Here is a 13,234-nt window from a genome sequence, read left to right on the forward strand (position 1 = left end):
ATATGTATTTTTCCCTATATAAGTGTATAAGGACTATTGCTGCAGCAGCATCTGTCCTGTCCATTCCTCCTGATGTCCTTTACCAATTGTGAGACAGAGGTGTCTGTCCGCTAATCGAACGTTTAGCTTTTGTTAACTCGAAGATTAACGGATTAACGGATCAACGGATCAGTGGACGAGGCGGCGTTGTTTGAGGTCTCTTTCAGCAGTTTAAGGTCTTAAGGACTCCTTGCAATTTCGCCGACACAATCGAAAGAAAATAGCATAAATGCGTATTTATCATGTATTTGCATACGAAACTAATAATAATGATAATGTTTGCATATACACGAAGACAAGAGAATAATTTCAATGAAAATCATACAAGGGAAACGGAACACGAGTATTGCAAATAAGAGATTACACGAGTTTTGTATATTATATTCGAAAATGCTAAACGCGATCTGTTTTTAGGGAGTGGATTTGCACCATCGTTGGACTTGTGCATTGGTCGCAGACGCTTTTCTCCAAAATTAATAGAGAGTTATATTTACATCTAGATATTTTTTTTACTTCAGTAAGTAAATATGTACAAACCCTTGATGAACAAGTTTGACATGTACACCATCAAGAAAATTGAATTTTTTGTCACTTTTGGCAAATTTGTATCCAAATTTATGATGTCATTATTCCATATCAGGCTGTTCAAGTCCTGAAAGACATCAGAGTTCTTACCAGCAATCGAAACCATTATTCTTACAAATACCATCATTATTACTTATTGAATCAACTACATTGAATGCCACTACATCTAAAACAATTTAATTCAATTCAAATCCGTCGGAAAAGATATTTATGCCATCTCTAATAGAATTGCCTTAATAAGGTCGCAAAATAAAATTCTTAAGAAAATACTGGAGGCGCCCAAGTTGGCTGATCCATCAGGACTCAACGATATCAAAATAAATCAGAAGACATGCATCCAAGGTAAGTTCAAAACTAGACTAGAATATCATCCGAACCAACTTGGTAAAGACTTGCTTCCATAAAATATAACCAGAAGGCTCAAAAGAAATAACCCTTAAGATTTGGCAATAGTATGATTGTTACAATTCTGTATTTCATCAATTATCAAACCTAGAATGACTACGACAGTTTTTTTTTATAAAACCTCTATAGAAACCAACACGTGGATGGGGTAAAAGAACCCACTGGACCTCTACCCGGAAAAAGTTGTAAACAATAAAAAATGAAAATATTGTATTTTTACTCTCCATGATTTAAGTATATTAAGGGACCGATTCTGCCGCAATGTTATGATAAGGTCATGTTATGAAGAATTTTCCATAGTAATATAGACAAAAGTTATGCGGTTGGTGTTCAGTCAGGCGAATTTCTCAGGTTTTCTCATACAAAACATAACCTAAAAGCCGCACAAATGTCAAAAAAACGATGTTAGATAAGTGTGTGTTTCTGATTCCTCTTAGGTAAGATACGAGTGACGTTGCAGTTTAGGTTTAAAACGCCGGAATGAACAGCAAATACATGATATTTTGACAGCATTCAGTATGATTCATTCGCATAATGTATGGGGAGTCGGAGCGTAACATGCCATGCCGTAACATTTCTCTGTTATGCGCAGAATCGGTCCATAAATTTTTACCCTATAAGAGCTCCGTCTTATCAAATCTACTAATTTCCATATTCCAACTTTTTAAATCTGTATTACCATTACCTCGCCATATGTCCAAGGGTGCTCCAACAACCCCCGACCCCCAGCCCCTGTTTTCTCGTTACATGTGTAACAACATAATATCATAAAGTGGATACAGTAATAATAATCGAGGATTCGTTACGCGGACAAACAACAATCAATTTTGAATAAATATTTGAGGAAACTGTCGCTTTAGAGAGTCTCGGAATGTTTTCGCGCCCCCTTGCGCGATTTAACAACGGCGGCTGCGGGGGCACTCTATTAGCGCTGTTTGCCCAATGTAATTTCCCTTGGGGGAGAGAGGAATATATATAGGTAAATACATATATATGTATAACCACATTTATTAATACCTACATACAAAAATATATATATTTGTCTAAAATTTAGAAAATATCAAAACTGAATTTGCTAGCAATTCTTAGAGCGTCTCAAATCTATCAAAGTGCGAGGTTCGCAATGGTAATGGTAAAATACAGTTGTAATATGTAGGAATATGGAAATTAGTAGGTTTAATGAGATGATAACTTGTAATACATAGAAATCTAACTTTAATAATAACAAATATAAATGTTAGCATATAATTAATACATTTTTTTATCCAGTCGATTTGACTGTTAAGTATTTCTTTTACATAGAACCGCACATGTCAAAATCAAGAATTCAAACATCAAATGTCACTCACAATATGCCTTCATATGTATAATTTATATACATATTTCTACATATGCATATGTGTATATGTAATAATAATAGTAATAATAATAATAGTGTGCTTCCGAAATTTAATACCGCACTTTTGTGATCGTACAAAAGGCGTCGACATTTATGCCCTTTCTTGGATCATTCAGGGCGTATATGCAAATCCAGGGCAGAAATAGTAAAATTAAATATCAAAAATATTAATTGAGACGGTTTTATATAAGAAATAGATAAAAAACTTAATTTAATTATGAGTAATAAGGTATCAATATTATTAAATACATTACAAAACTTGTCAGATTTCATGCGCAAAATGTATGACCAGTATAAGAAAAAAAAATATATTTAAATACAAATGCAAACGCAAAAAACTACTTACCAAAATAAATAAAATTTTAGTGTTGTTTATAAGGCTAATAAAATTTAATATGTTCTAATTAAATTTAATATTAACAAGTCTGAAGCTAAAAATTGGCCTCGCATAAAAAGTTTGGCATTATGATCACCAACTCATGTTTTTTTTTTAAATGCTAGAAAGACTTTATGAAAATTTTTGTAAGTGGTAAGGTTTGAGGAATATTATACATTTCTAATATAAATAATAATATTAAAATTTGGAACGTGAAAAAATGGCCTCGTGCAATACTTTATATTGTCTTTCGCAAGTTGATATAATAAGAAGATGATTTATAATTTAATAGATACAAATTTACCTACATTATAGATACTTATTAGATGGATTAGATTTGATTAGATAAGTTGAATTATGAATAATTATTTATCTTAAAAATTTATTACGATGCGATTCAATTCATTGACAGTCTATTTTTCCCTAATTCGGTCCTGTAAACCGTTTAGTTCGATATAAAAGGTGTATATGGTATACAGGAAATGGAAAACAATGAAATCTTATTCGCACAATGCGAAAATTGACGGGGGCCCCGGAGCCCGAGTTGACGGGGCGCGTGCCCACGTATATTGTTGTAATAAATAATAGAAAATACGTTAGGAATCGATTATAATAAACGACTGTTAATTTATACATACATACATACATACATACATACATACATACTTTATATACACTTTATTAAATTGTAAAACGTGTAGAAAGCTTTTCCAAATTTTACAAAATTCACACAATATTTTTATCATTATTTTATATATTCTCTTTCAGTGTACCCCAAATTGGGGTCAAAAAATGAACTCTATACGACCTCAATCTACTTTCGGTTGAAGGGCTAGGTATCGATGACAATTTTGGCAAAAAAGGTGAATTATATTGAATTTCGTATGTCCACTCTTTCCCCTTCTACTCGGATGCCGCCGCTCTGATGGTAAAATTCATATAAATCTCGGAATTCGCGAGTGGAAAGGGTTAAAATTTTATTAAAGATATTTTCATAACAATTGCATGGTGACTTCTTTTTGAATTTTCTTATTTATATTTTTAATAGTTAAAAATCATCTACGGGGCATAAAATTTGTACTAATGTTAAAGTGAAGTATGACCTAATAATTTTGGCAACAATTAGGAATTTGATTTTTGTTAAAAGGAAAAATCAATCAAAGATCATATATGTTTATAAAAATTTAGTATTTGACTATATATAATTTGTTCATAAAATTTAAATCAAACGATGATATTAATGTTTTTCCATTCGAGTACAAAGTTAGCGAAACAATATAGAATTTCTACGAGGGGTTAGTGTCATCTTCATCCCTTGTATATAAATCCGAATAGTGTATTTGCGATGACAGATCACAGAACATAAGTGATTGTTTGACACCCCAATCACTTATTTTTTGATCGTGCACGAAATCTGGGGGCTCCGAGGGTGCGTGGGGCGTAGCACCCTCACATCGCAACCACTGAGGTCGATTAATAGAAATAGAAAATAAATTATAAGCATAAATTATTTCTCGATAATAAAGAATTTATGTTGATTTACACATTAACATTAACACTTAATTGCCATGTCAGTTATATATGAGTGACATGGAAAATAGTACTTTTACAGGAATTTTAGAACAAAAATTATACATAAAGATTCCTGGAAACATTTTATCCCTACAAATCCTTTTCAAATCAGTGTGTCAAAATTTAAGCTACATTTAAAGTATAGCGCAGTACAGATTAGAAACATGGACTGCAAAACTACCTTGAAATTTGGCAATATTTCAAAAATCCAAGTGCAAACATTGTATGACAAGTTAATAGTATCTAAATAATTCTCAACATATGTATTCTTATTATAAATATTCATTTAAAAATTTTAATATGATTAATTTGCATCGTAAATCAAATTTCCATCTGCATTAGAAAAATCATTGTGTCAAAATTTAAGTTCCTTAAATTTAACATAATTAACACGTTGAACGCCATGATAATACTAGAATAATTTTCACATGAGCCATGGTAACTTAATTAGATAATTTAGTTAAAACATGTATCAAAGAAATTTTATGCATCAAAGAATTTTTTTTTCCAAAATTCCTGGAAATATATACTGTCTTTTATATCGCAAATATATGCCTGGCATGGAAATTAACATGTTAATGTTAATGTATACAAGGAGTTACACAATCAATATAAATAATAACTATACTGAAGATTTTGTAGGTATTCTTTGGAGTCCATGCCTCTAATCCTTACAGAGTCAATGTAATGTGGTAATCAACGTGTTAATGTATACAAGTAGTACGGTAGCTTTTGCAAGTTTTTTTTAGAATCCATGTCTCTGATCCATACGGAGTTATACTCCAAATGTAGCATTTTTGTAGCAAGTCGAGACTCTTCCAAAATTATTTTTTCCGTGAGTTCATTTTTTCTGAAATATGTTTCTTACATAATAATAAAGTGTATAGGGGTGTGTATTATATAATAAAAATCTCTTAATGTGTACTCAAGTACTTGAACTTTGAAAGTCCACAACATCTGTCTTGGATGAAAAACAACAATAGAGGAAATGTTGCGCAGCTTTAGTATTAGTATTAGTACATTTACAATTTACATCCGGCTAAGGAACGGATTTCGACATTATTTAGGGTTGAGGGATGAGGGATGAGGGAAATAAATACAAACATACATACGTCTACGGATTATACGTGATTGCCAATCATTTTTCGATTTGTGCTAATATAATATATACATAGTATTTATAACCAGATAATAGACTCCGAGGGTCATCATAGTATTCCATAAAATTGACAGATAATCATATATTTATTTAGGCGACAACGGTGGAAAATTCATACTTGTTAGTGCATTCAATAAATTGCTGAAAATTAATAAGAGGACAAAGGTCCACCACCATTATCTCAAAAAAAGTATGGTATTTTTTAACGATACTATTTTAAAGAAGAGCGCAAATGATATGTATAACCAGCCATCGCCTTAAATCAGACGACTGAAAGCCGAAGCACAGGACCAGGAAGCATTGAAAGAAAAATTAAAAAAAATATGAAGTAATTAATGCTGATTAATTATAGTAATACAACGGTAATGGTAATAATAAACAAAGGAGGGGAAGAACATCATTGGTTTTCTGATGGTCTCATACCATGGACCTGCCTTTGGGCAGACTACTATTTATTATCATGAAATGATGAAAAGTTTAATAAATACTTATTTTTTGTAAATTCTGATCATGCAAAATTTTGTCAAAAAATCATTTAAACTTAGAAAGTGGGTAGTAAGAAGCACTTTTTTTTAACAAGTCACGTTATTTTTACCTGATTCGGTATTTATTATTTTTACTTGATCTGGTAAGGAAGAGTTATACCATCTCTCCATCTTTACTCACAATTAGTAGAAATTAAATTAATGAATCACAAGATATATAATTAATAAAAATTGTCACAAAAAATGAAACAATATTTAAATATTAAAGAATGTGCCTAAAATTTCAAGTAAAAATTTTGAATATTCAAAATGGAAGTAAATGAAATTGAAATGTACTTGATGTCAAGTAAATGAAACTTATTTCTCTAAATCGATTACGTGGTTGTGAGGATTAAATTTTTTGGATATATATATATATATATATATATATATATATATTGTCGTCTGTATGTATTTAATATTAATTTGCCTCAGAGAGTAAATATGAACACGTGCCGATGTCAAATATTGGAAAGTTGGCCACGTGCCGTCGCCTAATTTAGGCACCAAAAATCACACCACACATCAGGATTAGGCAAATACATCGGAAACAGGACCAAAATCACGGAAATAAAAAATAAAGGACTTACAGCAATACAGAACCAAATTGGAGTAAAATTATCCAAAATAAGGAATCAATTTCCTCAAAAAATGCAATTTGAAGCACCAAAACTACGATAAAAATTAAATTTTAATAATTCAAATATTAAATAAATTCATTATTGGTATTAGTATAGGCTAAATATCTGATCAATTATATTTATTTTATAATTTTTATGTATAATTTATGAATAAAAAATCCTTGTAATGCTTCGATTACCTTTCATTCATGTACCTTCTAACTTTTGATACATGGAGGATTTATAATTTTTTTTTATTTTGAAAGGAAACTCCCAGGTAGTTTGATTAACATTATTTTGAACAAAATAGAGAAATATTGTACTACAAAATTATTTACTTGCAAATAAATTGATGTCTTTAATTCAATTTTTTGTATCAAGAATGTACTTGAAGAAATTCGAAGTCGTGCGAAGAATATATAATAATTATACAAAATCTAATTAAAACTTAAAATAAGTTAAGAATTCTTTAAGGTACATTAATTTTAAGTTTTTTTGAATCATATACATAGTACTATAAAATTAACAATATAAATAATATTTATTATTAGTAAGAAATTTTATATTAGTTTAAATCTGAAGTTTATTTCTAGTGTTAGATTCATTTAACGGTTTTTCGAGGGTGCTTAAGGCGTGGTTGCAGGTGACGAAAATACTTTAAAATTATATATATATATATATATATATATATATATATATGAATATATTATAAATAAAGGTACACTATTATTTTCCCTTTAAACGAGCAGAAGGCGTTGAAACCAGAAAGTCCCTTATTGTCGGAATCAAAAAATTTCGAACTTATAACAGCTTATCCAATTACTCTGGCACGAGAGGAAATAAATATCGAATTTCAAAAAATATTTCGGAAAAAAAACACACATACACATATTCAGATACACACGAGTTTTTTTTTTTTTCAATAAAATTATATGTGTATTTTCGTGGTTACTGTGCAAAATTTTTTCAAAAATATGTTATTAAAATATTTGTACTTATTATTATATAACCCATATTATTATCAACTTAACATCAATATGTATTTCCACTCGCGAATTCAGAGATTTATATGAATTTTGCCACCGGAGCTAATTTTTGTTATATTTGTTAATTTTTGTTAATTTTCTTTGTATAACTTTTATATTTTTTGTATAACATAATATAATTTAATAAAACGTTTTAATTCAGACATTCATGTAAAATGAAGTAATTCTTGATTTTATAAAAATTCTTTGATTATGATAATATTATTTATAGAAGCAAAACAAATTTTTATGAATCAACATTATAAAAATTTTAAAAAGTTTTGGATATCTTAAATTATTTTAATATTACAACATTTTAATTAATTTGACATTTTTAGTATATTATATTTTACATGAAAAATTCAAAAATATACTGGTATACTAATTATAAGAAACAAACCTCTATTGACGATCAAACAAAATTTTATCCGAAATTTCTAAAATAATGTAAATAAAAAAATATAATTTTATTGTTAATTACAAAAAACGACAGGGAAAAAAATACATACATTTATTCATGAAAAAATCATTAATTAATTAAATAATTAAAAAAAAACATAAAAAATTAGAGTAAACGGCCGAGAGTTCAATTTGTCAGTTCAGTCCTCAACTAAGAAAAAAGAGTAATTATCATTTTTAAAAAAGATGTTCAAAAACAATCAATTTACTTATAATTAGACAAAAATTTTCAATAATTACAAAATCAACAAACAAATGAATTAAAATTACAAAGAATTCCGTAGGGTCAATTTTGAGGGCAAAAATAAGGGCACATTCTTGCACAATAAGGATCTAATATCATATAGAAGCAAATATTAATAATAAATTCACATAAAAAATAAACTATAAGTGATTTTGGTCATTATAATTTGCTAACAGAACAAATAGCACTATATACTATTTTTTATAAATATATTATTTTAAAACGAACTAAAAAAAACTTTTGCAAATTTTAGTATAACTTCAATTTGTTGCCTTCACCGAGGCAGACAATAGTGATTTTTACTAAAAATTAAAAATATTGAAAGTTTAAATTTATGCGTTTTTTAGAATTGTTATATATAACAAGCACTAAGTATACAATTTACTCAAATAATATTATTTTTAAATAAAACTCAAAAAAACGCGCAAATTTTAGTATAAATTTTTACTTGTGACCTTCACCCAGAGACACTGTGAATTTTATTAAAAGTAATAAAATTAATAAAAAACTAATTTAAATCTTAGTGTTATTTTAGTAAGCACAAATTGAATAATGTTAAATTATTTTATTTATTATAACTAGTTTAAAATTTACTCCAACACTTTTTGATTCTTCACAACTTTTTTGAAGTCGAGTTAACTTATTAAAATATTTTAATTAATGAACTGTCACTACTTTGATTTGAATTTAAAATGTATATATACATATTTATATAATATTATACAGTACCAGAGTATAATATCTCCGAGGATTTTTTTAAAGACATGATTTTTTTGTTAGAAATTGGGCGTTGCTGATTGTAAATGACGCCTTTGATATACATATATTCATCCCTTCCAAAAACATAAGGGCGTGTTTCTGAAGGATTTTCATGTCCCTGTTCAGAAGCATCCCTTCGTTAAATATACATTTCATGTATACATATATACTTTTATATATATATATATATATATATATATATATATATATAGAGGTATATCATGTACAATATGTGTATTCATGTGTTATATTTATTAGGGTCGAATTTACTAAAAATTCTGAGCACAAAATAGCAACCATTGCTGAAAGTACATATTTTGTATCTATTTATAATAATATGAAAAGCTCTTAAACTATTTACTTAAAATACAAAAGTTAAATTGTTGAATCTCTGGCAGAAACAATTTTTGTACATTTTGAGATTTTTTTTACCATCTTTGTCTACTATCTATTAAGAAAAATAAAATACCTATATAATGACAATATTAAGGCATCATATTTTATTTTTATATAATTGCAAAACTACTTTTACCTAATTCACAAATAACTTAAGAACTAATTGAAATAGAAATTTGATTTGATTTGATTGAAACAACTAGTATAAAAATATTTAAATTTCATATCACGAATATTTAAAATATTAATATGCAAAAATCATAGTAAAATTTGTGTTAAATTCAGAATGTTTCAAGGCAAATTGTTCAAAGTTTCTCTTCTTTAAAATAAATAATAAACGAAAAAATTAAAAAACAAATTTAAATTTTAATATAGGCAAGAAACTTCGTTCTGTACAAAATTTCAAACTTGTGATATGATATTGTGATATATTGAATTTCTAAGTTATTTTTTGGAAATTTGTATTAAATATTTTTAAGTAAAAACTGCTGTCACTACCGCTCGATACCAGGTGTTTTTAATTTCAGAAAGTTTTTGTATAAAATCTAATTCTTTGTATTAAATCTAGTATGCTTTATGAAAAATTGCTGGAAATGTCTGTTTTATAAACAAAATACTAGATAATAATAAGAAACAAATTAGAACATTAAATACCCTTTAAAATTGTGCAGAACTTCATAGATGTTATATATATTTAATGAATTTTGGTAATTTTGAGCTATTTCCTGAATTTTGGAAATTTTTAAAAATTCTTGAAATTTAAAATTTACTGGAAATATTTATTAACTCAATAAAATTCAGAAACAAATTGAAATTATCAACACCTATTGAAATGGAATATTGAACTTGAAATGGAATTTAGAAACTTTAAGTTTTCATTCATAAGAGAATTGTTTTATTTTTAAATCTCTTGAAAATTTGTCTTGCAAAATTGTAAATTAGCAGTACTTTCTACATTCTTAACAAACCCACCCAAAAATGTATCATATTTTCCCGCAATTTATTATCATACAAGAAGTTAAATTTCTTACTACACATTCATTACTATTACGATTTATTTGCATAATTTTTCTGACAATATTTGAATAATTTATTGATTTTAATAATAATAATACATTGGAGGCTCTCCCATGGATTAATGGTTAGAGCTATGGGTGTTGAAATCACTGGGCAGCCTGATGTCAGCAGTAGAGGCAGTAGAGGCATTTGGACTTGAAAGAATTAGCCATATGTAACCAAGTAAACAGCTAGATAATAATAAATAGAAATAGGACAAATATTGGGTTGCTATCTATGAAACGATGGAATTAAGTCAAACTTGATTGACAAACTTAAATAAATTTAAAACTGAATTAAAAAACAACACCAGAAATAAACAAGATAAAGTTAAATGTGACTTATACTTAATTTCTTATATAAATGTAATATTTTAAAATATAGTAATATGAAATAGATAAATATATATGTATAGGCATAAATGTATAAAGCCATCCATAATCTCTTATACCAGGCACCCCTGTCTGTCTGAGATATGGATATATATGAAATGCATATAATGCTAAATAAAAAAAAACTAGTGGACGAATGGCATCGTGTCTTATGGCAAATTGCTGGAACTTCCCGTACCAAAATTTTTTTTTAAAAAGATTGACATTTTTGAAAAAAAATTACTTCGAAGAAATTAGATTTTTGATCAGTTCTTCATCTTGTTAATACAAGTAAAATGTTTTTTGAATTATTCAAATCGGACGCTCCGTTCTCTTAAAAACTGAGTTACCGTTTTTGGCATTTTTTGTCCAATATTTTCGGAACGGCTGCACTGCCTTCGCCAAAAACTAATCAGCACGTCTCCTTATCAATACAATCCAATGTTTTTTTGAATTATTAAATAGCTTCATCTGTGTTCCCGAAATCGTCGACGAAAATTTGTATCCGAACACAAACACACACACGCATACACACACACATACATCCATTTTTTCTAAAGTATGTCGAAATGTTCAGAAGGTTTTTAAACGTAAAGATATTTAAAAATTTTCATTTTCGATTTTTGGACGATTACAATAACTTACCATACGGGAAGTTAAAAATAACACATCGATGGTATAAACTGTATGCAAATGATCTTTTTTCTTCTATTTTATTAAGTAACAAATTATTTAATAGTAAACAAAGTAATAAATATCAGTCATTAAATAAAAATTAACAGTTGAACAAAAATACGAGTACAAATAAAAAGAAACTATCTAATTACCCAACAAACAAAACGGCCCTGCATCAACCAAACCAAACAACCCAAAAAAACAACAAACCCGCCGCATCCAACATCTGCCCTACGCCACACCTTTCGCCACCATCAGGCCACACCTCCTCATCCATCCATCCATCAATCCTCACTCAAACCACGCCCCATTCTATCCTATCCGCCAACCCTCGTCCTTCGATTCACTCACACATCGCCATCGCCACCAACACATGCAAGAGTGACGCCGAAATGTGCAGTGAGATTTTCAAATGCACAAGAGTCCCCTTAGAAAAGCACAGCCGGGCGCCGAGTCGGCTACTAGTGAGCAACGGTCGCGAAAGCCAAATGAACACTTTCGGCGGTACGGGATCGAAAATTTAGAGAAAAAATTTGGACAGGAGAAGAAGACCCTGGTTAATGGACAAGGGTGAAGGGTGAAGAAATAGTTTATTATATAACATTACATACATTGATGACAAAAGTGAAGATTTTTGTTGGATGAGGTGCTCCAGAAAAAATTTCTGAGAGAAAATTGATAGTGAATGTGGGGCTCCAGACAAAATCTTTAAGAGAAGTTTGATGGTAAATGTGGGTGCTCCAGAAGAAATCTATGAGCGAAGATTTATGATGGATGTGATGCTCAGAAGAAATCTTTAAGAGAAGATGATAGTAAATGTGGGTGCTCTAGAAGACACCCTTGATTAACAAGAGTGATCGATAAAGTGTCTCAAGAAATTAATTAAGAATCCTCATAGAGTTGCTTACGAAGAAGAAATTGATGATAAAAGTGATTATTGGTGAAGAACAAGATGCCAAGGTGCTCAAGAAGAATAATCTGGTGCCGATGAATAAATTGTAACACAATTTTAAAATTTTTGCCCAAAAGTCGACAAATTTGCAAAAATTTGTTCATAAGATTTATAGTTCCAATTATTTACCAAGAAGATACTGAACAAAAGTGAAGATTTGGGAGATAGTGATGATCCAAGTGAATTTGGTGGGTTTTAAAATTTATAAAGAGGATCATTTGCCAAAAAATAGTTGGAATTAATGGTACAGTGTTTAGCAAAGACTTAAATAATTATTGATGGTGAACAAAGTGCTCCAATACAAGACTTTGATAGAAATGAGCAAAAAGTGAGTTTTTAAGAAATCACAAGTTTAGTGAATTTTAGAAAAATGTGTAGACTGGTGTAGACAATTAGCTAAATGCAGAAATATCTTCCTGGTATAAATTATTTAATATAAATAAAAAATATAAAACGGCTAAGTAAAAAAATATATTTAACATTTGCTTCTTAATTTCAATTAGAAAATTAGACCTCCATTAATGAATATTTTAAATAAATATAAAATTTTACACAATTTATTAAGTCACAGCTTCATTTTGATCAAATGTAACAATTGGTGGTGAAAATATTAAACAC

At 28.7% G+C, this 13,234-nt stretch overlaps 1 protein-coding gene across 1 annotated transcript in view; it reads right to left on the reverse strand.

The window, feature by feature from the left end:
• Positions 1–13,234, reverse strand: part of LOC113368193 (ubiquitin carboxyl-terminal hydrolase 47-like) — a 96,487-nt gene that overhangs the window by 69,926 nt on the left and 13,327 nt on the right. The gene's annotated exons all lie outside the window — the stretch shown is intronic.

Source organism: Ctenocephalides felis, unplaced genomic scaffold (genome assembly GCF_003426905.1).
Source record: "Ctenocephalides felis isolate EL2017-DRISC unplaced genomic scaffold, ASM342690v1 CF-g0.4_SCAFFOLD_01170, whole genome shotgun sequence".
In the NCBI taxonomy this organism is placed as follows: Eukaryota; Metazoa; Arthropoda; class Insecta; order Siphonaptera; family Pulicidae; genus Ctenocephalides; species Ctenocephalides felis.